General features: G+C 41.8%; 1 protein-coding gene across 1 annotated transcript in view; it reads left to right on the top strand.

Moving 5' to 3' along the window:
* foxo6b (forkhead box O6 b) overlaps positions 1-22,421 on the top strand; it is a 40,899-nt gene that overhangs the window by 3,678 nt on the left and 14,800 nt on the right. The gene's annotated exons all lie outside the window — the stretch shown is intronic.

The raw sequence follows: 22,421 nt of genomic DNA, 5'->3' as shown, positions 1-22,421 counted from the left end.
GTAATGAAGTAAGTTCACTTCTGTAGGTGTTCATGGTGGGGGTGGGAATGGGAGAGGGTATGCGGCGCACACACAGACACACAGACACAGACACACACACACACACACACACACACACACACACACACACACACCGCTCTGTTGATTTGACGAGTGGCTCTGCGTGGGAATGGATGTGCCAAGCTGCGGCCTGTCTGCAGGCTGTACTGTACACAGTCAGGTACTGTGGGAGCTCGCTGACTCTACCTGTAGGCTTCACAGAGCAGCATGTTAAAGGCACAGTGTGGGTGTTAGACCATTGTGAGCAGGCTGTGATATAATGAGACAGACAAGCAGCAATACCAATAAGGACCAGTTATAGATTCAGTATACATTTATCCGGTCTTTTGATTTGCAGAACTTGGACAGTTTTTGCAGGATTGTCACACACCTGAAAGACGGCTGCAATTTTTTTTTCAAGCATCACATAATCTAAATTGTGATGTTTTTTCTTAAGCTATACTGCATATTTTCTCATGAATGCATCCCTCTGAGAAACATCTGCATCCGTTTCTAGCTGCATGTCACCACATGCTTCTGACATAATAATGATAATAATCCCCACACACCTGTATACAGCAGATTTCTGCTAGCGACCTAAACCCTCTGACCTTCTGAGAATCACATTTCCAGTTGGCTGTGAGATGGTGTGTGTGGTGTGTATGTTTCAGATGTGATTTATTAAAACGTTACTCTATTTGTCGCTCTGCCTCCATGCATCCTATGTTGCACAGAGGTGACAATGCCCAGCGGGAAGAGTTGAACCAAATGTCCCCCTCCCCATACTCACAGCTTTGTTTGCAGCAGTAACACGTAACTTTACTTTATAATGAGCTGTACATTGAGATTTCAGGCATTTATAAATCATCATCCTTTTGGAATCCTCCCTGACAGCTGTGGAGCTTCACAACCGTAATTTCTGCATCCATAAAACGCAACCCGTGGCAATGTGGGATTGTTAGCTGGAAGAGCTGTACACAAGTCTTTTTTTAGAGGTTATTGTAAAGGGCATAAAGTTTACACTCTGACACTCAAATGAAATGGCAGGAAGTAAACATAGTTCACTTATAGTAAAAAAAACAAAAAGGAGTGATTTCAGACTCAGCCAAGAGGTTTTTCATTAGTCTGCTAAGCTAATGGTCATTGGTGGATGAAATAAAGAAAATATATAGCTGCGAGTAGGAGTCAGGTTAGGGTCTCAGTTTTAGGTCCGTGCAGAACTGTATTATAGGAAAAAAGCTTCTGCACACTGTCAACACTTATATGGTGCAGATATGCAGATATGGTGACTGACGAGGACGAGTTTTAAAGGCCCTGAAAGCCTGTTTCTTCAATCAGCTTTCGTAGGGCAAGTGATGGCGTCCTGTAATATGCTGACAAATAAGCCAGAACTGTTTCAGTTAGAGAGTTCTGTATTTTTTGTCTATATCTGTCCTCAGTGGTTTGAAGAGAGTTGAACTCAGTTGAAAATAGTTGTCGTCAATTTAATACCTGAAGATGTTTTTTTTTTGGTTTGTTTGTTATGGAAGCGTGAACTTTTTCAACTTCCTGCTTATTTGTTAATAAATTCTGAATTTAGGAGCAGGAGCTTGCTTCTGACATACTTAGAGACACAATAAATAATAATGAATGAGTAATATTTGTGATGGTGAAAATCTATAATATAAAGTGAATTTGATTTATTTTTTAAGTTATCGAAAGTCTTGCAAGGTTTAAGTCTGGTATGCTATACCCTCTTCTATATCCCAGAGAATGAAAGTGGATCTTTACCTCTAATATGCTTCTAATCTGCTTGTAATGCACCACAACAGACTTTACCGCCCACAATGATGGTCATCCCTTGTTCTGCTGAGATTCACTCGCGGCGATAAGGATGGAAAATAAGGTGCCCAGCACAGAGAGAAATAGCGAGAGGCAAAAAAGGAGGCAAGGAGACATTTTGAATAAAAAAGGTATTATTTTTCCTTCCAATGAAACCTTTTCTGAATTGGATTCAGAAATGAGTGGGAGAGAGGGATGAAGGCAGAAAGAGAAAAGATAGAGTGAGCGTGAGAGTGGTGGCGGTGGCCCCTGCTGCTGAGCACATTGATAGCAGCCTTAATGCCTGTGATGCTCCAGCGCCAGCCGAGACAGAGGGGAATTGGTTGGAGATGGTGGAACAGGCTTAGAGGGTTCCCTTTGCCAGCCGGCCTGGCGCTGGCTCAACAGAAAGCCCTCTGTACCGCTACACAGTTATTGTTATTATCACAAAGGCGCAGCAGAAGGAGAGGCAGCTCTTGAGTTGGCGGGCTTGGCGCTGCGTTAACTGGGGGTGGGGAATAGGAAGAGGAATTTGGAAGGAGAAGGGGGTTGGTTGTCGAATCAGAGACTATGGTAAACCTCATCTGATCAGTCCTGTGAATGGAGAGGAAACAGTTGGGATCAGTGGTTGAGGTCTTGAATGGAAACGAGGCCATGTGGACATGGACAGATTTTGATCCGAGTCGGATCGGTGGCCTGGTCAGCTGATGGCGAGCTACAAAAAAGCTTTTGAATAGAACGCGGGCAGATAGCACTTCAATCTGGAGAAGGGCTGGGATGTAAACAAGGGATGCACCGGCAGTGGAGGCGGGTGTTTCTCTGCCTAAATGAGTCATAGTGGTTAGAATAGAACATAAAATTCTCGCCCTCAGACTTCAATCAGTCGGAATAAATCAGTTGGAGTAAAATGTTGAGAAACGCTCTACAGGCGGAAATTCCAGAGAGAAAACCGAGTCCAGACACACAACAGGCAAGGAGGCAGGCGGATCTTGGGAACCGTGCCTGGTGGTGTGTCGTAAAATGTCGGCCCAGCACGCAGTCTCTCCATGATGTCTCCTAGACCTAAGGGCCACAGTTCTTTTAGTCTGGCTCAGTCCGAAGTGACTGTCAGACAGTGACTCAGAAGCGGGTCAGCACGTACTGACACTACATTGCCATCAAGGCCTTAAAAAGACCTTACCTGGGTGTCTCCTTCTTCGCTGCTCATTTTCTGCAGATCACACACAGTTTACATCACAAATAACCATGTTGTCAACCGTGCTGCTCTGTTTGAGAAATTAGTTTGTGTTTTGTCTACGGCTCCTGGCAGCCGGCCTGACAAGCTTTCATTAATTTCTATGTTATATGAAAATCTGTCAGCAGAAACGTACTCAATCCATTACAGAAACTCCTTGAGTCATATTTGTCTTTGAGGGGAATTTTTAAGATTGCACACAACTAAAGAAATAGAAATAAGTCAACATATTACCACTGTGTGTGCACATTTCTGCACCCTTACAACAAGTCATGTAGAATTAAGAGGGTAGATAGCTATTTTAAAATGCATGCTACATGTTTTTGGATTACTTTTGTGATGTATTTTTCTGCCCTTCAGGCAACAAAAAGATTTATAAGCTGAATATTGAAACGTGCTTATATTACATAATCCAACCATCATTGGTCGAAAAGAACAGTATTGTTGCAGCACAGATGTTTCAGAAGAATGTGAATCACAAGATCCTTTAAAGATAATGTAATGGTGACAAATTAGCTGAAAATTTGAATATGAACACATAAGAATGAACATTGAATTTGAGTTCACACAGAACACTGACAATATCCTTAATAAACCTTTATTACGTCAGACTAATCGTCTTCAGTATATAAACGTCTCCCCTGCCTTATTTGAGGAACAAGAGTATAACAGGTTACTTCAGCTAGGCTGTCGTAATGTTAGGTGTCAAATCCAAAATGCCTGCAGTCTTTGCATTGTGTACAACCTTCAGTTTGTGTTGGGTCCTGGTTATCTGTCTCACATGACTATGCTAATAACGAGTTCAGTTTGAATTCCGAACAAAAAGAGGCGCTCTGGTGTAGAGACGAACTTGCCGATAATCTGACCTGAGAAAAGTCTTACGAGTCTAACACCAAGAAATCTTTTTTCCAGATGGTTAAAAATGGAAAACAATGGCTGCCTGGATCAGCTGATGACATTCATCCAAATTTCTAAAACAGAGCTGCATGGTTTGCAGAATGGCCGCTTTTTATCCAAAGTCTAAGTGGCTGAATCATTTTCATCCAGAAACGAATGGAAAATAAGGGATTCACTGGAACGAAGGCAGCACAATTTCTGAAACATGACAGGGCGGCTTGCTGTTTGTGATGAAAAGGAATTGTGATTGATTTTCATATCGAATGGAAATGAATTGGAAAACAATGACTGCTTGTGGTTGTAGTTGCCATACAGTACAACAGCCTAGGCTGCAAAGAAAATCTGCTTGTAATGCAAAGCACATGTGATTGATTGATTTTTGTACCATTTGAAAGTAATAGAAACCAATGGCTGCCAAAAACTGTATAGCATGCATTTTAGAATTACATTAAATGTAGGCCTAATGTTAAGGACACAAATCTCATTCCCATGTTGATAGTATGAAAATGATGAGAGGGATGTAATGTATCAGTGGGCTCTTCGTATTTCTGCTGTACTTAAAAATGAAAAACATGGGGATACAATTGAAATACATTTATCCTCACCACCCTAATCCATCAATCTACACCAGCAACAACCTGATTGTGGTCCCACTGGTATCAGAGGAGGAAAAAGTTATAATGTAATCATGCATCTGAAATTGCACTAAATTTTAATGTGATTAATGACACAGTAGCCTCATAAACTATTCAACCCCCTAACTTTCTGCATATTGTTCTCATTATACTATGTACCAATTTAAATAAATCATCACGCACTCACAGTGTGTTTATAATGGGCTTTTGATGCAATGCCTTATGAGCAACACTTCAAGTAATGTGTTGCCCTTATTTTTTCTTCCACCGCAAATGGGATTAGTTTCTGAGTTCCTGCACACACTAAAATGGGTTTGATAGAGGTTTGTAAGAATCTGAAGAGTTTGTGTGTGTGTGTGTGTGAGTGCGTGCATCTGCTCTTGTTGTTGTGTAGCAAGGCCTGATGGGAGTCCAGGTCCGGGGGGTACAGCTCTAGTTAATAATTCAGATGAGGCTCATTATCAAGGCAGCACAGATCTCTCTCTGATTCCACCTTAATTGCAGGCAGGATGTGCCTCTCAGACACACTCTCGAAGTCACTCCCCCTCCCGTCTGCAGCTGCAAATGACTACCACACACACACACACACACACACAGACACACAGACACACAGACACACACACACACACACACACACACACACACACACACACATACACACACACACCCACACACACACACAGATCTCACCAGACCCCACCACGGTGCAGCAGGTCCCCTCCCTGAGATCAGGGCTGGAGCAGGTGAATGGGCATTTGGAGATGAGTAGATAAATCCCACTCAGAGATTATGACTACACAGTATCAACTCTGAGGGCCACGCACGTGCTCATATTATGAGTCACTTACAGTTTTAATCAGATCTTCACAAGAGATTTTCTCCTGTTTGGGGGGGGGGGGGGGGGGGGGACTCAACAAACTAAGATTGATGGCAGGTAATCAGTTGGAGGACAGCCGCTCTGTGATTAATGCTGCTGGAGAGTGAAGCTCTCAGCGCCACGCTGGATGCCATGGATCACAGCTTTTCAACCCCAACATTTCTGTAGAGTCAAACTCGTGGAGGGCCGTGTAGAAACAAGAGAACTGCTGCTGCCTGGCAAGTACTCTCACACTTGTGTTGAATTTAAATAATACCCAAGTATTTCACAGCGATTCCCCCACGGGTGATTGTACCAGATGCCAGAATTAAATTTAGTCCCACTGAACATATAGTCAGTATAGTCAATACAATGCCTATGTTGGTGGGAATGAGAGTCTCCTCCGCAGATGGAGTATAATCTAACCTGCCATAACTTTTCAATATCGAAATACTTAAACATGTGTTGGTGAGACTGTGGTAAGATTTATTTGAATGAACAATATTGTATCCTCACTGCTGCTGAGGATAGCCTTTGCGCAGGTTGCACTCATAGAAACAGTAATCAGCTGTAGCCTGTGAATGTGCAGTCAAAGATGGATATTTGCTTGGAGATGGTATTCCTGCTCTTCAAATCCATCCAGTCATGATAGGTGGACCTGTGTTTTTTCACCAGGGAGTTTTCAGTATAGGGTTTTTTCTTTTGTTGCATAAATTTATTGGAATAAGACAATGAAAGAAGGCGGACATGTAGCACAGTGGGCACTGTGAGTTAGAGCTCTGACATAGTTAAAAACGGGCAGCAGAGTTCAGTGGCTCTGCAGCCCACTGAGGTGAGAGAGCTTTCAATGTGCACTCACAGGATCTTCTTTTTTAAGTGCTGCAAGCAAGAAATGTTCTCACGCTGAGTTTGATGAGGGCTTTAACCAAATGGATTTGTTTGAGTAATATGTTTGAGTCTCAATGACAAAGCTGATACACTGATGCTAGGTAGGTTTAACGTTGACCCTATTAACCATTTAACTTCAGGGTTATATAATGCCAAATGCAAGACAAGTGTTTATTATTGAAGGCTATAGACTATAAAGATGGATGACACGAAGCTCCCAAAAGTAAAGCCAAAGAACATGGATTTCCCCCTGCTGGCTGCTGGTTACAGTATAAGTCATTAACGGTGTCTCCTGACTGTAAATGAATAGGAAATGGCCAAAAGTCAAAATACATACATTTATCTATTTGATGCTATAAATAGGGGATGAAACATAAAGATTGAGAGCTAAGTCGGTAAATCAGCTGACCTCGATAGTGTGGCTCCACTACTCCGCAGAGTTTGGCTCCAAACGCCATTAAATCATTTTTTGTACAGTGGGAGAAAGTGGAGACTCAGTTCTAAATCTTTATACTGTCTCTGGTATTAAACATGTTCTGGATGAATTAAGCATTTTTCCAAGTGATGGCAAATTACCCTGAGGGAAACATTAATGTGAATCCCTCAAATATCTGTCAAAACCCTCAAAGCAGCAAATGTAAACTTTCAAAGAAATTTTTGTCCAAAATTTTTGGAACTCTGAGTTGACCCAGCATTGACAGCTGCAGTAACATTACCTAATTGTTTCAGGGCCTTTTGTATCACCACTGACACAATATAAATTCACTACGTTAATGTCCCAGGATTTCCCACAGCAGAGTTTGAAGCTTGGTGGTGTAAAATATCCTCTTATGACTTATAAGGTGACATTTTTATGAATGTAACATACCCAGAAATGGAGCAGAACAGGGAGACTTATTGTATATAGCAATTTGTAGTATTGATTTGGATCAAATCTCATGAGCACACAGCCACTCAGTGAGGCTGAAAGAAAAAGGTTACTGTTTCTTTTTTTTTTTTTGGGGGGGGGGGGGGGGAAATGAATGCTACAATAATTAAAGAAAAACAGAGCATATTTGTGAAAGGCTATACTCCATAATTCAACAGTGCTATTAGTCAACCTTAATGCCTATTGTTCTCAGTGAAGTTTAGGTTCTATTCAGCAACAGTCATTTTCCTGCAATTGAATCCATTTTCATTACAGACGTCTGTAATTGGACTTAGATCGTTGTTGATAAAAGCCCGCAGAATATTAAGGCCATTAGTGTCTCAATTGCAAGATCATTTGCTGTGTTTCAGCTGGAGCTATTCTCTCATTGTCTTTGTAAAAAGTCTGTTGGAGCCGTCGCTACACCCGCGAAGGTGTCTGCTTACGATGTTAAGCCGAGCTGAGACATAGAAAGAGAACAACATGCCTAGTGTTTTTCTGTCAGCTCAAAGAAGGGTCAGGGTAGAGTGTTTTCACTAATGAATATTCATCAGCCCTGCGACATATTTGGACAAATTACAGTGAAAGCCTTTCAAGCTGGAGCTCAGTAGAAAAAGTCGTATTTGGAGATTATTAATCAAATATCATTGAACTACTTAGAATCACAGCTAAGCAAATTTTAATTATTTTAATTGCACAATTGGGCTGCGTGAATGTGTGTGTGTCATGGCCTGCTGAGGGCGGTCTAGGAGGCAGACAGGGGTTAGCAGTGTAAGACGACCCCTCTGTGGATTTCTGTGTCAGTTTGATGAAAATAGGTCAGGATTCAGAGCTTGGCGTTTAGCATTCTGCCCACGTGATGGCTGACGCCGCGGCTGACGCAGCCATACCCTCGAATGAACCCCAGACTTTTTTTCCTGTCTCATTGTTTCTCCCCCTCTCCCTGTCTGTCTCTGGGATCTATACCCTGTGCTGTTGAACCTCTGCCTTTCTGCCGTGGCGTCCCTCGCTTCAAACTCAAGCGGAGAAATTTCTAATCTGTGGCCATAGGTTCAGTCCACTCCAGTGCTGAGATTCACAATAGACTGCATCTGGTGGAATGCATTTGATTAAGATGTACTTTTGAGTATTGTAGTCCCACTTTCTACAGAGAGAAAATAGGTGTGCTGCAAAGTAATACAAGGATAATAATTCCGCTGTGGCCAGTAGTGACCTAGCTTAGCATAAGGTCTGCAGTATGTTTGGTCACCTCTAGAAGGGCTTGATTTATTATTCTCCCACAGAGCAGGCCCTCATCTCTCATGACCGGCATGCTTTAAAAAACCTCTCTCGTAAAGGTGAATTCACTCAGCGATGAGCCAGTTCAATGTTCAGCTACATCTGAGCCGGGGCGATTAAGGCACAGCAACCAACTCTGGCCTGTGGAGAACCTACTGAACACACATACTGGGTAAATATAAAGCCAACAGCGACGGGAGATAAGTGAAAGAACTGCTGTGAGATCAGGTCTGTTAAGTGAATTTTCTGATAAGGTTGATTTGTTTCCAATTAGATTACCTCGACAGAAGAAAAGGTTGTTTCATGGCCTTCAAAGCACGGTCGACTGAGAATGTGTGGCTCTCTCTGCCGGCCGTTAGCAAGCGGCTCATTTAACCGCAATTTTTATACTTGCCGCTATTGAGCTAACCCTAGTTTCTGCTCTGCTTGCACCAGATCACTACAACAAGAGCTAACCAAGTAACTGTAGAATTTAGTAAGGTTATAAACAATTTGAATTATTCAATTCATCAAGGACTCTTGTACACATGAAATATCAAATCGACATATTTGTCAGAAATTTCACTGAACACATTATTGTTCACTAGTGCATGATTTTTTTTGTTGCTTTGCTTTAACACTACCTCGCTTAATGTTTGTCGAAGTAATATATCCCATAATCGAAACCACATTGCCGATTTCGGTGCATGAAAAGTGGTCTCAAAGAAAACAATTATATGAAATTTGCTGAGCACTTTCATTCTCCAAAGGGGATGAATGAATCCGTGTTTGTGCTGTACTTGTGTACTGTATTTGATGTGTATGATCTTTCTTTTAGTGTCAACCTCAGAAAAAAACTATATTACCATTACGATATAAAAACTATATTTCAACCCCTTATTTTAAGACTCTTCAGATCATAATAATGCTGTTGGCACTGACCAGTACTTTCATATTTTGGCTTTAATAGGAATTTTTATCTTAAATGGCCACTGGCATGGCTTTTTAGTGTCTGTGATGTCTTGGTAACAGATCCATCAAAGGAGATGGGAAATATGATTATGCAACACAGCGAAATGCAGATTGACCTATTAGTCGCGGTAATCGCGTGTATCGGCCATGAAATAAATAACTCTGGGGTTTAGAATGTCAACAGTTTTTTTGTGATATAATTCTTGCAGATTTGTTAGGAAATCTGCCCCAATAAAGTTGGCTAACCAGAGTGCACTGAGCAGTGTTAGGTAACTTGGTCTCATAAAGAGGGCCAAAAGCTAGTTATGCTAAGTGTATTATTTTATGGTTTTGTATTTATATAGTGCTTTTCTAGTCTTGATGACCACTCACAGCGCTTTACAATACAGGTCATGGCCATTCACCTATTCACACACACATTTGCACGGTGCATCTTTGAGCAGGATCTTGCCCACTTCTGCTTGCACATGGGGAATCCCTTCTGGTTAGAGGACTGCTCCTCTGCCTCAACCGTACATTTTTTATAGTTTTAATCACATGGTACATATTGCTAATTAAAGTTATGTCTAATCAATAGGAAACTAACTGTTAAATAAATACACTTATCGTGTACATTGGTTGGCCATAGATATACGATGCAAAGAGAACGTATGGCAATGGAAGTGATCATGTCAGTTTGTTCCTGAAGAGAACGCCGAGGCCTAGGCACCTGCTAGTGATACTATTAGGTTAAATGTTTGCTCAGCCCCAAAACACTTCTATTATGTTTACTGTCTGCAAAGCCTTATTTGTCCAGTGTCTGTTTCCTTCTTTGTTAGCCTCCTACCTTGTGAACTGTGAGATTGAGCCTCCCCACCTGATTTATTGGCCCTCTGAAAGTCTGACTTCATCAAATCCTTGATACGGCCAGTCATATATACTGTCTATGATGAGTGCCACCAAAGTCGATGTGTGGATTTAATGGCAGCATTAATCTGCCTGTTTAATGGTGTTGTTGAGTGGAAGGTGGCCACGGCAAGACGCGGCACTAAAAGATGAGTTATAGGCCCAGCCGGCAAACGATGAAAGGGCAAAATGCAAAATAGTCAAGAAGTGGAGGAGAGAGGTGGAATTGAACAAGGTCTCTACTCTGCACTGCGCGGGACAGAGGACCGATCGAGTCCGTCACTGAACATGTGAAATTAAAATGTTTCAGACAGTGCTGTCAAACTTTGCAGTGGGTCATCACCGGTTGTGACGTTTTCCTGAACGCATGTCTGAGGTGATGTTTTCATCTGTTAGTGCGATTTCCATCTTTGCTGATTAATTGAAAATACTCAATAACTCAGTGAGATTTTATGGGAGTTCACAACTTACTTAATTTCTCTTCTTGTCATAGCGGATGAGACTGCAACATGTTTAGACTACATATCACACACCTTCTTTCAGGTGTTTCCCACAACAGTCAACATTGTGGCAGGTTTTTCTCACTGGTTTTTGGTAATGAGGCCCAGTGAGGACGTCGTCATGTTTAATTGGCTGTGGTTATAAATAAGGTAATGAATAAAGAAGAATAATGATTAAGATTGGGACGATGATAAAAGGTTTTTATCATGTACTATATGCCACCAAGTGTTATCCGCCTCTGTTAGGATAAACTCCAGTGGTGAAAGATTAGATTTACTCACTTGTGTGTAGCGGTGAGGTGTAATTAAATATATTTACTCAAGTACTTTATTTGGGGTATTTATACTTTACTTTATGTCCATTTCATTCAACTTTATAACTTTCCACTGCATTTTCGGACAATCTATGTGATCATAATGATTAGCTCATAAAATGTAATGTATTTTTATCGATTTAATTACCAAGCAGAATACACAATAGGCGAAATTTGCTCCATGTCAACCTGCTGAAACATCACAATTCTGCTTACCTCCTTAAACATCAGTTATAATAATTGATCATATCATTTAATTCAATAAATTATTTTCATATCTGTATTGAATTAAGATTTAAAATACTAGACCTCTAGGTTGTACAATGTTTTTACACTATTACACAACCAATTCAGATATTGAAGTTTTTATTTTGCTACATGTATTTCCAAGCCCTATCTTGCTAACTATATGTTAAATAGATTAAACAACAAGTACATGCCATCGTAGTCAATTTTTTTTGTATGATATAGCTTGTGAAAACAGTTGCATAATTTTGTGGCTTCGGAGGAGTTTTGCCAGCTGATGATGTCGCGACCCTGATAATGACATTGGCATTTCTGACTAGTAATGTGACACATTTGTGTTAGCAAGGCAGACGAGGTCTAACAAAAGATGGACTCATGGAATTTATCACGTTTTTGAAAGTGAAACACTCAATCGCTTTCCAATGCACCTGGACTACTATTTCAGAACTCAGGGCTTTTACTTGTAATGAAAATGTTTAGGAAGTGGTGTTGCTAAAGTGCTTATAGGAAAACAACAATAATTTAAATAAGTCTTCACTGATTAAAAGGATGTAGATCTCTTGTATGATCATTATCATATGTTGATGGGAAGATCTTAATCTAGTAAAGGATTTTGACCAGATGCTATTATAGCATTAAGGAAACGAGGGGCTATATTATTGTATCTGTTTCAGTGGAGCTCAGCTTTACCGTGCAGATGCCGTAACTGAGTTTTTTTTTCTTTACTCTATTTAGGATATAATTTTGAAAAGCCTGGAAACGGTTTGACATGAAAATTGAGCAGTATTGAACATCATCAAAAATAATTTGCAGCTCCACTCCGGAGTTATTGGCAGATATGATGTGAGCTTAAGCCTGCAGTCATGAAGCTGATGGTAGGATGCAGGAGGACAGGATGGTCATACAGCACGGTGGGTTCGCGTGACTGTGCAGCGTACGGGCCTGTCTGTGCGCTACTCACAAGACAAGTATTAGAGACGCAGCGCTGTGGCCTTCCCTCCACTCTGTCCTCGCTCTTCCCTGCATGCCCTCTCCCTTCCCCACTTTCCTTTACCCTCTCCTTCCCTCTCCGTCTCTGCTAATGATCTGCTCCGCCTGTCGCTGCCTGGCTGACTGATGCCCACTGACAGCCCCACTCATGCGGAAAGGCTGTACCCCTCCTCCCCTCCACACACACACACACACACACACACACACAAACACGCACACACACACAAACACAGTAATGAAGTCCTACACATCCCAGCGCAACATATTTACTATGCATATGTGACACACATGCACTATGCACGCCAACTTGCGTAAGCACTCACGGTGAGATAGATAGATCCACATTAACAAATCACGCCCATTTGTTCGCTCATATGTCAACAGACATATATGTAGAGCAGATGACAAACACACAAATAGACCACACTGTATACGTTATCCACAGCGAGCACTCCTCCTCCTCCATACAAAAGCATGCTAATGGGGCAGCTGACTTATACCATCCATGGCATTTTTATGCAAATCACTACGCGCTGAATTAGATAAACTCGAGAGTGGCATATTTTAATGAAATTCCCAAAGTGTCAGAAAATATATTTTGTTGCTTAGTTGAGGCAGAATGTTTTTTGTGTGTGTTGATAAAGAAATGTGTGATAAATAAATAATGTCATAAATGAAGCAGGGAGTGTATTAGTTATATGAATAATGATTCAGGATTTACATGATAACCTGTGCAACAATTAGTATTAAATACATTTCAACACAGCTTTCCCGAGGATTCACATGTTCGGTTCACATTAGTTGGCAAAGTTCACATAGTTTGAGACCTAAGCTGTGCATTACGTGTTTGTTTACACCCTATAATTACAAGTTTGCTTTCGACCCATCTGGTGCAGGACACACAGAGCAGTGAGCGACCATGTACGGCGCCTGGGGAGCAGATGCTGGGGGAGTAAGGTGCCTTGCTCAGGGGCACTAGACAGGGTAGGGAGAATCCTCTTGGATTTTTTGGGGTAGATCATTCTAGGTTTGTCTTTTGTTGTCTCTGCCCATAGTCCAAGTTTCTGCCACTAGACCACCGCCACTTCAAACACTCATCAGCTGCAACCCTAGTATGTATATTATGTTTAAACATAAGAGATTTAGAGTCACACTAATGGATTATTATTGCTTTAAAAAAAAAATCGGATTGTTTCCTGTGAGGTGTTCTTAAGCATTTGTCTTTCCTTTTAAATCAAATTAATAGTTTCTACAACCACAAAGGACTCTTACCTGGCGTCTAAACCGATTCTCTGCGGTTTTCTGTTTGAATGAATGAACCACATCCTTGTATAAACATGCTGGTAGTAGAGATTTTACTAAACATAATACAAACGAAAGTCGATTGGAAACGATGGTCAGAAAATCCATCGCAGCCACTTCAAAGGTTTAGCAATGCCTCCAAATTGCAGGTTGTGGGTGTAGCCTACTTTCTCAGTGAAGTAATAACTTCAATCCTTTCTTTCATTACAGCGCGCTCAAACACTTATACAGTATACTCCTGCTGCTCCTGCTCCTAATTACTAATTGGCCCTTACTAATAATAAACAGTCATGCATATGGATATCTGATCAAAATAACTTATTTGAATCAATTCAGGGTAATTTATTCTCATCATTATTCCCAAATTCCCAGTGTGGTATTGATCAACTCGATAACAAATATGTAATCAATCCATCATATCACGCGATGACAATTTATTGAAACTCAGTCTGCCAGCACCACTTTGCCCTGCCAGGGGAGATTCAGGCAAGAAAGAAATGAGGTCAGTACCGTGAGCAATGCTGCGGTGCAGGGCGACACCCCTGGGCTCCCCTCAGTCCCAGCCAGCACATGGCCCACAATCCCCCAGCTGATGGCTCAGCCCGGCCATTACACTCAGTTATGCAAGGCTCTGCGAGGCCCTGGCACGGATTAGACCAGGAGACTCGGCCAGGTACTTCACTGCTGTACAAAATAACTGGGCTGTAAACCAACGTTAGAGAACGAGGAACACAGAGCATGCTGACTTGGAGTTTGGATGGTGTTTTTATTTACTGGAATGTTTTGGCCCACTTTAAAGGTTAAAAGCTGTAACAGAGTCTTTATATATTAACGTCTTATAGATTAGCTATACGTCATTAATGATAGCTAGGTTTGGGTTGTCAGGTTTTGAGAAGTTTTCACTTTCTGTTAAGTCATTGACGGCCAAATCGTTAGGTGCTCACGAGTTATTCGATTTCAAACAAGCATCAAGTCAGATATAATTTAAAATAAATCATTAATAAATGCCAATAAATGCAAATTCTACACGTTTTCATCAAGTCATTGCAAGGCATGGCAAGTTTATTTGTACAGCACATTTCAACAAGGCAATACAAAATATTGTTACATGAGATATGAAAGACATCATGACAAATTGCAGAATAATAAGACCATATAAAAATAAGTATTTAAAAAAGAGTTACATAGAAAATTATAAAAATAATAAATAAAACTCAAATATACAAACCTTGACAAAAGGTTTTACAATTATCCATCTTCCAAGTCCTCAGTTGTAGCCTAAGTGCTGGTAAATGATGGATGCGCTGTAGGTAAAATGACAGTGTAGGAAGACCCCAACCACCGAAGGTTTTCATGACTAATTGTCTGATAGCTCATTCGTAAATATATAATTAATCATTAATACTCGTTAATACAAATTATAAACTGCCTTGCTGAGGGGAACTGGTGATAATGGTAAATGGTAAATGTTTTGTATTCATATAGTGCTGGTCTAGTATTGAAGCAAAGCGTTTTACAGTACCCAAACTTGGAAGTTGTGTTGCTGGGGACCCAAGGCAGAGCAATTGTGAAGTATTTGGATGAGTGGTCCTTGAGAAAATGGAAAAGTATGTTAATAGGAACAGGAACATTTCCAAGATGCAGTCACGAGTGCTGTATTATTTTGCGATCTCAGACCTCTAACAGTCACTCAAACAATCCAAATTGAGATTGTAAAATCCCTTCTTGGCAAAACTGGGTACCACTCAGGCATATGGAACTATTAAAGCTTGAATCTCTTAAATATTTGGGCAACGTGGGGGAAAACCCTTAGTGAGGGGCAGCATGGAGGGAGTTAAGAGACATCAATACATTCTCAGCTATGTCTTTGCTTCAAACATACATGGGAGTCTAACCACAAATAAAAGAGTGGAGATGTTACAAAAGATTGAGACACAGCCACAGTTAAAAACCACAGCCCATTTCCATTTTGTTTCAATTAACGGGACGGTTTCAAACTTTGTGTGCTGCCGTTGGACGGTGGAGAACAGCCGAGTTACTTCTCAGTTCAAGAAAACGCGACGACACTTAGATGTTCAGGCAGCAGAACTTCAAGCCTCTAATGAAGTTTCTCGTCTGCTCTTTGAAAGACTGAACGCTGCGGTGTACTCCACCCCCCCCCAGCTACCAGTTTGACCCCCCCTCCCTCTTCACTCACACACACACACACACACACACATGTGCAGACGCTGAAGCGCTCACAAAAAACACACATTCCAGCATCCCCATTAGCAATTCATGAGCGGCGTCTCATTAGACTTTAAGTTTTACCATAGGCCTCTGAAGTATATGGCTGGAGCAGTTATTAATATTTCATAGTCTCCTATTGAGGAGCTAAAAACGAAGTCGACCCGCTTCCGCTACAAAGTGACTTGCGCTCTTCTTTTCCCTTCTACTTTTTTTACCCCCTCTTCTCCCTGTTCGTTAGACTGTCTCTCTCTCTCTTCCCCCTCTCCTCACCGTTCACTCCTCTGCCATCGCTTTTCTCTCTTTAGCTTCCTCGCTTCCGATCCTTCTCTGCCACGCAGACCTTAACTCAAACTGACTTAATTGGGCTGTCTTTGTTCTGGGAAATGTGGGCATACCTTCGCCTTCTCCCCGGCATAGGGAGAAAAGAGAAGTAAAAAGGGGTGGAGGGGGAGGGAAACAACAGAGGAGGAGTATGGGAAACGACGGAGGAGAAACCTGAGTGAACCCTGGTTGCTCCATGAGTACTCCCTGTGCCGCGCTCTGGTTAGGGGGGCTCTGGGAGGGTGGGGAGACGGAGGATGGGATGATGTTCGCTTGTGTGATTGTGCGAGCGCGGAGAGAGAGAGCGGCGGATGATGGGGAGGGGAGTCTTGAGCGTTCACTGGGTGTCTGTCAGACTGGCAGACAGGAGCTCTGCCCCCGAAACAAACCCATGCATGAATAAGTCAATAAAGACATGTCTGTATTTGTGTGCGTGTGTGTGTGGCTGTGTTTGTGTGTGTGTGTGTGAGTGAGTGAGTGAGACAGAGTAAAGGGAGGGAAGAGGGGAGCACCAGATGAGGATAAGGGTGATCAGGGTGATGAAGCTTATTGTTTCCCAGTGTCTGTGACAATGAGACAGACTCCACATTCCGGCACAGTGAGAAACAGACTTAGAGAAAACGGGAGGACGAGTGAAAACCAGAGGATGAGAGAGGAGTGCTTTGAATTGGTCGGGACAGTTATAGCATGTTTGCACATTGCACGAAATTGGTTGGAAGCAAGTATGTGTGAATGTGCTGTGTGTGTGTGTGTGTATGTGTGTGTGCGTTTTTGTGTGTGTGTGTGTGTGTGTGTGTGTGTGTGGGGGGGGGGGGGTTACAGTTTTGCAAACGCCTCAAGCTGAGACCCGACTCATCCCAACTGGAATCTCTCTCTTCTTGCTGAAAGTAAACCCCAATTTTATCATGTGGGAGCAGGTTCAGTTTTTACATAAAAAATGTCTAGTCTTAATACACATGTTCTCTCTCCCTATTTTTAACATAGTGCTAGTCTCCAGGGTTGTTACTCGAATCCTGTCCACTTTGGTGCCTTGATGCTGGTTGGTACAGGCTGAGCAGGAGATGGTGAACAATTTGGAAGAGCCTGATTTTATTTAGTTTCTTAACCTTAGACCTGCTTTTAACTTGAACTAACATGACAGTTGCCTCTTGTATCCTGCGTCGATTGGGGTTCACACTCAATATGCATCACACTCTTGAATGGTAGGTGCAGTGTAGCCGCGGTATTGTGGAATGTTTTAAAGAAAACGAATAGACCCGCAATTACCCTAGTCTGTGTGATGTGTCATCGCTGCAGCCCAGTTACAAACCTGCTGGCGACACACCAGCAGGCCGACCAATTTAAAGGTCCACGTGGAAACCTGCAAAAATAAATGGAAACTGTTTCAGTGGAAAATGTTGGTGTGTTTTGTCCACCAGTCATCAGTCGCCTGAGTTGGCTACGGCGCTTGTTTATCAGCGGACCACCGAGTCCGATTTTCCATGAGTTAATACATGACTGTCATAGTTACATTTTACATCATTCAACTCAACTATTAGTTCTATACGGCCTGATGTCTCTGGCGTACCTTAAAGAGATATCCTCCAGATAATGTGAAATAGATAAAACATTAACATTAGTCATTAATAATTGGTCTTTAATCAAAATCCAATGTTTTTCTGGATTTTGGTTTTGTGGACCAGTCCATCATGAGCGTTTTGTGTGACAGTCAGGTTGGGCACTGGTGATTGAAGAGAGACATTCATTCACAAGTTAGAAGCCTTGGGCAACAAAATGAAGTTCTTCTGTTTGACCCAAACCCGACCTCACATTCCTTTCAGACTATTGAATTCACATCAGGTAGAAGAGTTCCAGTGTGTGTAGAGGGCGGCGAGAGGTAAGAGCTTCAGGTGTTAATATATTGTAGCTCCGCAATTATTGCTCCCTTGACACACATGTACACCTCTATGTGACAGACCAGTCGTAGGCAATGAAAAGAATGATTTAGTGAGAGCTGGCGAAGTCCGAGAGAAAAAGAAGAAGAGGAGAAGGCAAGAGACATGGGGGGAGGAGGGATGGTGGGGGAGAGACAGCAACACAGAGAGAGAGAGACGGAGGATGGAAACAATTCAGTGTCCTTGGAAACCAACAAGGCTAATTTGAATTTGAGACTTAGGACTTCTTCTCTCTTCCTTCGCCTCGTATGACCTCCTCGTCGCCTTTATTCTGCGCTCCCCAATCAGTTCAATCTCTCTTCGTTCATCCCTCCCAGATGCTCTCTGTCTCTCTCTCTCTCGCGTGCTTTCTTTTCTCACTCCCTCCCATCGGTCGTTCATTACCGCTCACTCTCACCAAAGCAGATTTCTTTCCATGACGGATGGGCTCTGTGAAAGCTCATCCAAAAGCTCTGTCAGATCTTCTGCTCACGTAGTAAAAAGCCCGGGAGGCAGGCGGTTCACTCAGGGACATGTGTGGCATTATGGGCTGGGGATTGTGGGAGTCAAGAAGGGGTTTGGTTTCTGGGTACTTAACGTCATTTTGTCAATGCCTGGATCTAGTTGTGGTTGGCCACGCTGCGACCACATTAGCCATGGGAAAACGCTTGTGCTTTTAAACGTTTTTCTTTTTTAAGATCTCCCTCTTTTGCTCTCACCCCATCAATTTTCCCGTTGCATTATTTCAACAGTCTCTGTGGTTCTGTAACAAGCCTGATGCCTCGCAGGCAAGTCCCTCTCTTTCAACATCTTAACCATAACCCCCTCCAGCCTTTCTCTCCTCACTCCATTCTGCCCTCACTTTTCCTCCACATTGCTTTTTCTCTCTCTGTCTACGATGGTCAGGTCTCCTGGGGGAAGACAGTTGGCAGGATGCAGGCTTGCTGCCATGGCAACAGGATCCCTCCCTCTCCCTCAGGTCTCCTTAGCAACTAGTAGCTTGGCTTTGTTGTAATGAGCCGGCCCAGCATGCCATGCCAGTGAAGCACAAGATGTGTGTGTGTGTGTGTGCGTGTGCATGTGTGTGTGTCTGTGTGTCTGTGTGTCTGTGTGTCTGTGTGTCTGTGTGTCTGTGTGAGTGCACACTGTCAGTTAGGGGTTTGACTTCTGCTCTGATGTTAGTTAGTGGTACAGGATAACTTCTGATAAATACATGTACTGTATATGACTTCTGGGTATATACACTGCTCCCTTCCATGTCTTCTCTCACCAATTTCACTTCAATTACCCAGCTTGCATCTGCTGAATGGAAATATATAACCTTGTCTTGGAATAATGAACACTCACGCACATTTAGAGATGAGTCTGATTAAAAATAAACAAACATTTCTTGGCATTCTTAAAAATAGCACATCTGCTGAGAGATGTGTTTCTCTTAAAAAAGATTTCAATTGTCATAGGGTGTGACCGGAGGAATTGGCATTTTATAGGGAAAAAAATATTAACCTCAGGTTGCAGTCCCTTGAATTTTGTAAAATGTCTCCCAAGCTGGTCAGAATTAAAAAAAAGGACTTATTGAATCAAACAAAACTTTGATGCATTTATGTCAGCAGGGATCGTGTATGATTGCCATAAAATGAGCTATAATTGCTATTCCTGACTTGCTTTGGTATTTTGTAAATGTGGGCCCCAAAGCAGGTGTCAGGTTAATAAGAAACAATTAAAGATGGAACTAATGAGGATCCATTGTGAAAGGAGACAATAACCAAGTTTAAATGAAATATAATACAACATTTTGTTTTGATAAATGTTTCTATCTGAGGTCATTAATCCTGTAATGTTTGTGGCAGTTGATGAAAGGAGGCACATATTAAGTTTTACAGTGCAGTGACGTGATTTTGGAGTCTGGTTCCAGATCTATGAATCGCTGCCCACAACTGCAATGGTATTAGGGAGTGGCAGCATTTTCAACTGCATTGATCTGCAAAAGATTATGAATCATATTGGATTGAAAATTTGCAACATAAATTAAGACAAGCAATGGTGAACATGATGCCGTTATCTACTTAAATTCTAATGTCCATTTAAAAACAGCCCTCACATATCCAGATATATGCTGACAGAGCTACTGATGGCTTCAGTCGCCCCTAGATTCGTACAGGCTGAGAAGCAATACCTGTATGTAGTGACTACAGTAAAATGGGTGAAAAAAGTGGTTAGTTGTGCAAAAATATGATACTTTTAAAATTACAAAGGCATAGGTGGACAGTCTCACAGTCAAACTGGGGGCTATGTTTGTGTAAGTGTATTGTCGGGTGTTTTGCCACTGCAATAAACCTACTTGTTTACCTACTCACTAGCCCCTTTCCATGAATCAGTGAATGGTCAGCATCTGAAAGAGCGGAAAGGAAATGTAGCATTTATAAGGTGTGGGACTTGGGTAAAGACCCTCGGCCACTAAGGCCGACGAGAGCAGCAGTTTCAGCAGTGAAAGTGAGAGAGTGTCTTTCTCCTGGCAGTTGAGTGATGTAACCAGGACACATCAGCTTAACAGAGAAATACTGTCCAGGAAAAGATTTAGCACCAAATATTGTAAAGAAAATACCAAATTCATTTGGCACAGGCCTTGTTCTTCCTAAATAGTCACACTAACAAGACGTCCCATCAATTACAGTTTCAGATCAGAAATTCATGTTTTATTATGATGAATTATCCAAACATTATACTGCTAACACCATGTCACACTAAATTAAATAAATAAACCAAGCGTTCATCCTGCTTGACCAACAGGCTGATTGATATAGATAAGTAGATAAAGCAAAAGTTTTGAATCTAAATATTTTTAGCTCTGAATATTATTTCATTTTATGTATATTATATACATAACAAATTCCTTTTTTAACGAATATTGTTGAATACTTACTGTCATAATTAAGTGTTTTTTGTGCAACCGAGTGGAAAGGTGGAAACTATTTGAACCGTTAGGGTTAGGGTTGTTCTAGTAGTAGTTATTCTTGTAACAAGCTGCGTGGTGTTGTCTGGTGTTTGTGAGTTCCTCTCCAGCTAAAGTCAACCTAACCTTTTTTCTGAATGTGCCATTCAGAGTGTCTTATCCCGCATTTCTGCCAGTGTATCAGCTTTTGACTGTGGATCAGTGAATTTGGTGGAGGTGTCGCACAGCGTCAGTGTGCTGGATGGATGTGACAGCTGAGTGTTGAGGCGGGTGGTTCGCCCCTGAGACCCGATGGCAGGTGTGATCAGGCCTGTTTGTCAGCTTCTCCTTTGGCTCCCATAGGTGTCACAATGCTCCACCTGGCGTGTGAAAGCTCCCCAGGGAGGGAGACATATAGGGTGACTCCTTTTTATGAGTGTGAGTCAAAGGTAACGGTGACAAACTACATTTACCATTGTTCTCCAAGTTCTGTCACTTTACGAAGCATTGCATCCGAAACTGGCTGCATCAAGCATACCTGATATTGTAGAAAATGGTTGTAAAATAAAAAATTAAAAAACAGCCTAAGCTTATCTTAAATTGGCCACTTAATTATTATTGCAGGTAATAAGTGGAGTTTTGGTATTAATCATTTTTAGCTATCAGGGTAGTTCACAAAGCTAATAGCTAGCAAATGGGCTGAACAAGACTAGTTTGCTGTCGGTCTCATTTTCTATCTTTTTCCTTGTGAAGTCGCCCGATAGCTTAAAACAAAAGGACAATAAGTGTGAGCATTTTTAGTTGTCTGATGCTCCAGATGGTTGGTTACACAGCACCATCTGGGGAGGCTTCATTGGAAAGGACAGGTGCTTTCCAAAAATACTCGGTATTTGATTGGATGAAATATCTCTCTATCATTGTCAGTTAATTGCCTTTTTTTAACTGGTTATGGTGCATTCAAAACCTTTGTATACCCACTAATGTTGCTGTGAGAGAAGTTTATTACAAGCCCATTGCTCCCAGTGTTTCCTCCCTGCCATGGCACTGATTGGTCAGAGCCACTGTGGTTTGGCTACAAATAGCTGGAAGCTTAAAAAGATGGAAATAATATCGTTCTTTGAACTCTCCACCAGTCAAATCAGCACTGAAAGTGACCAACTGAGTAAAACTTCAGGTACGTTTAATTCTCTGGCTCAGTGTTCAGCTTGCTTGTAGATTTTAACAAAGAAACAAGCAGAGATTCTTCAAACCAACCAATAGAATTAAGATGGAGGCATGAGGGAAAACACCTCTTATGTATTATT

This window comes from Platichthys flesus, chromosome 17 (assembly GCF_949316205.1).
Source record: "Platichthys flesus chromosome 17, fPlaFle2.1, whole genome shotgun sequence".
In the NCBI taxonomy this organism is placed as follows: Eukaryota; Metazoa; Chordata; class Actinopteri; order Pleuronectiformes; family Pleuronectidae; genus Platichthys; species Platichthys flesus.
This window is presented reverse-complemented; position numbering and strand designations above follow the sequence as displayed.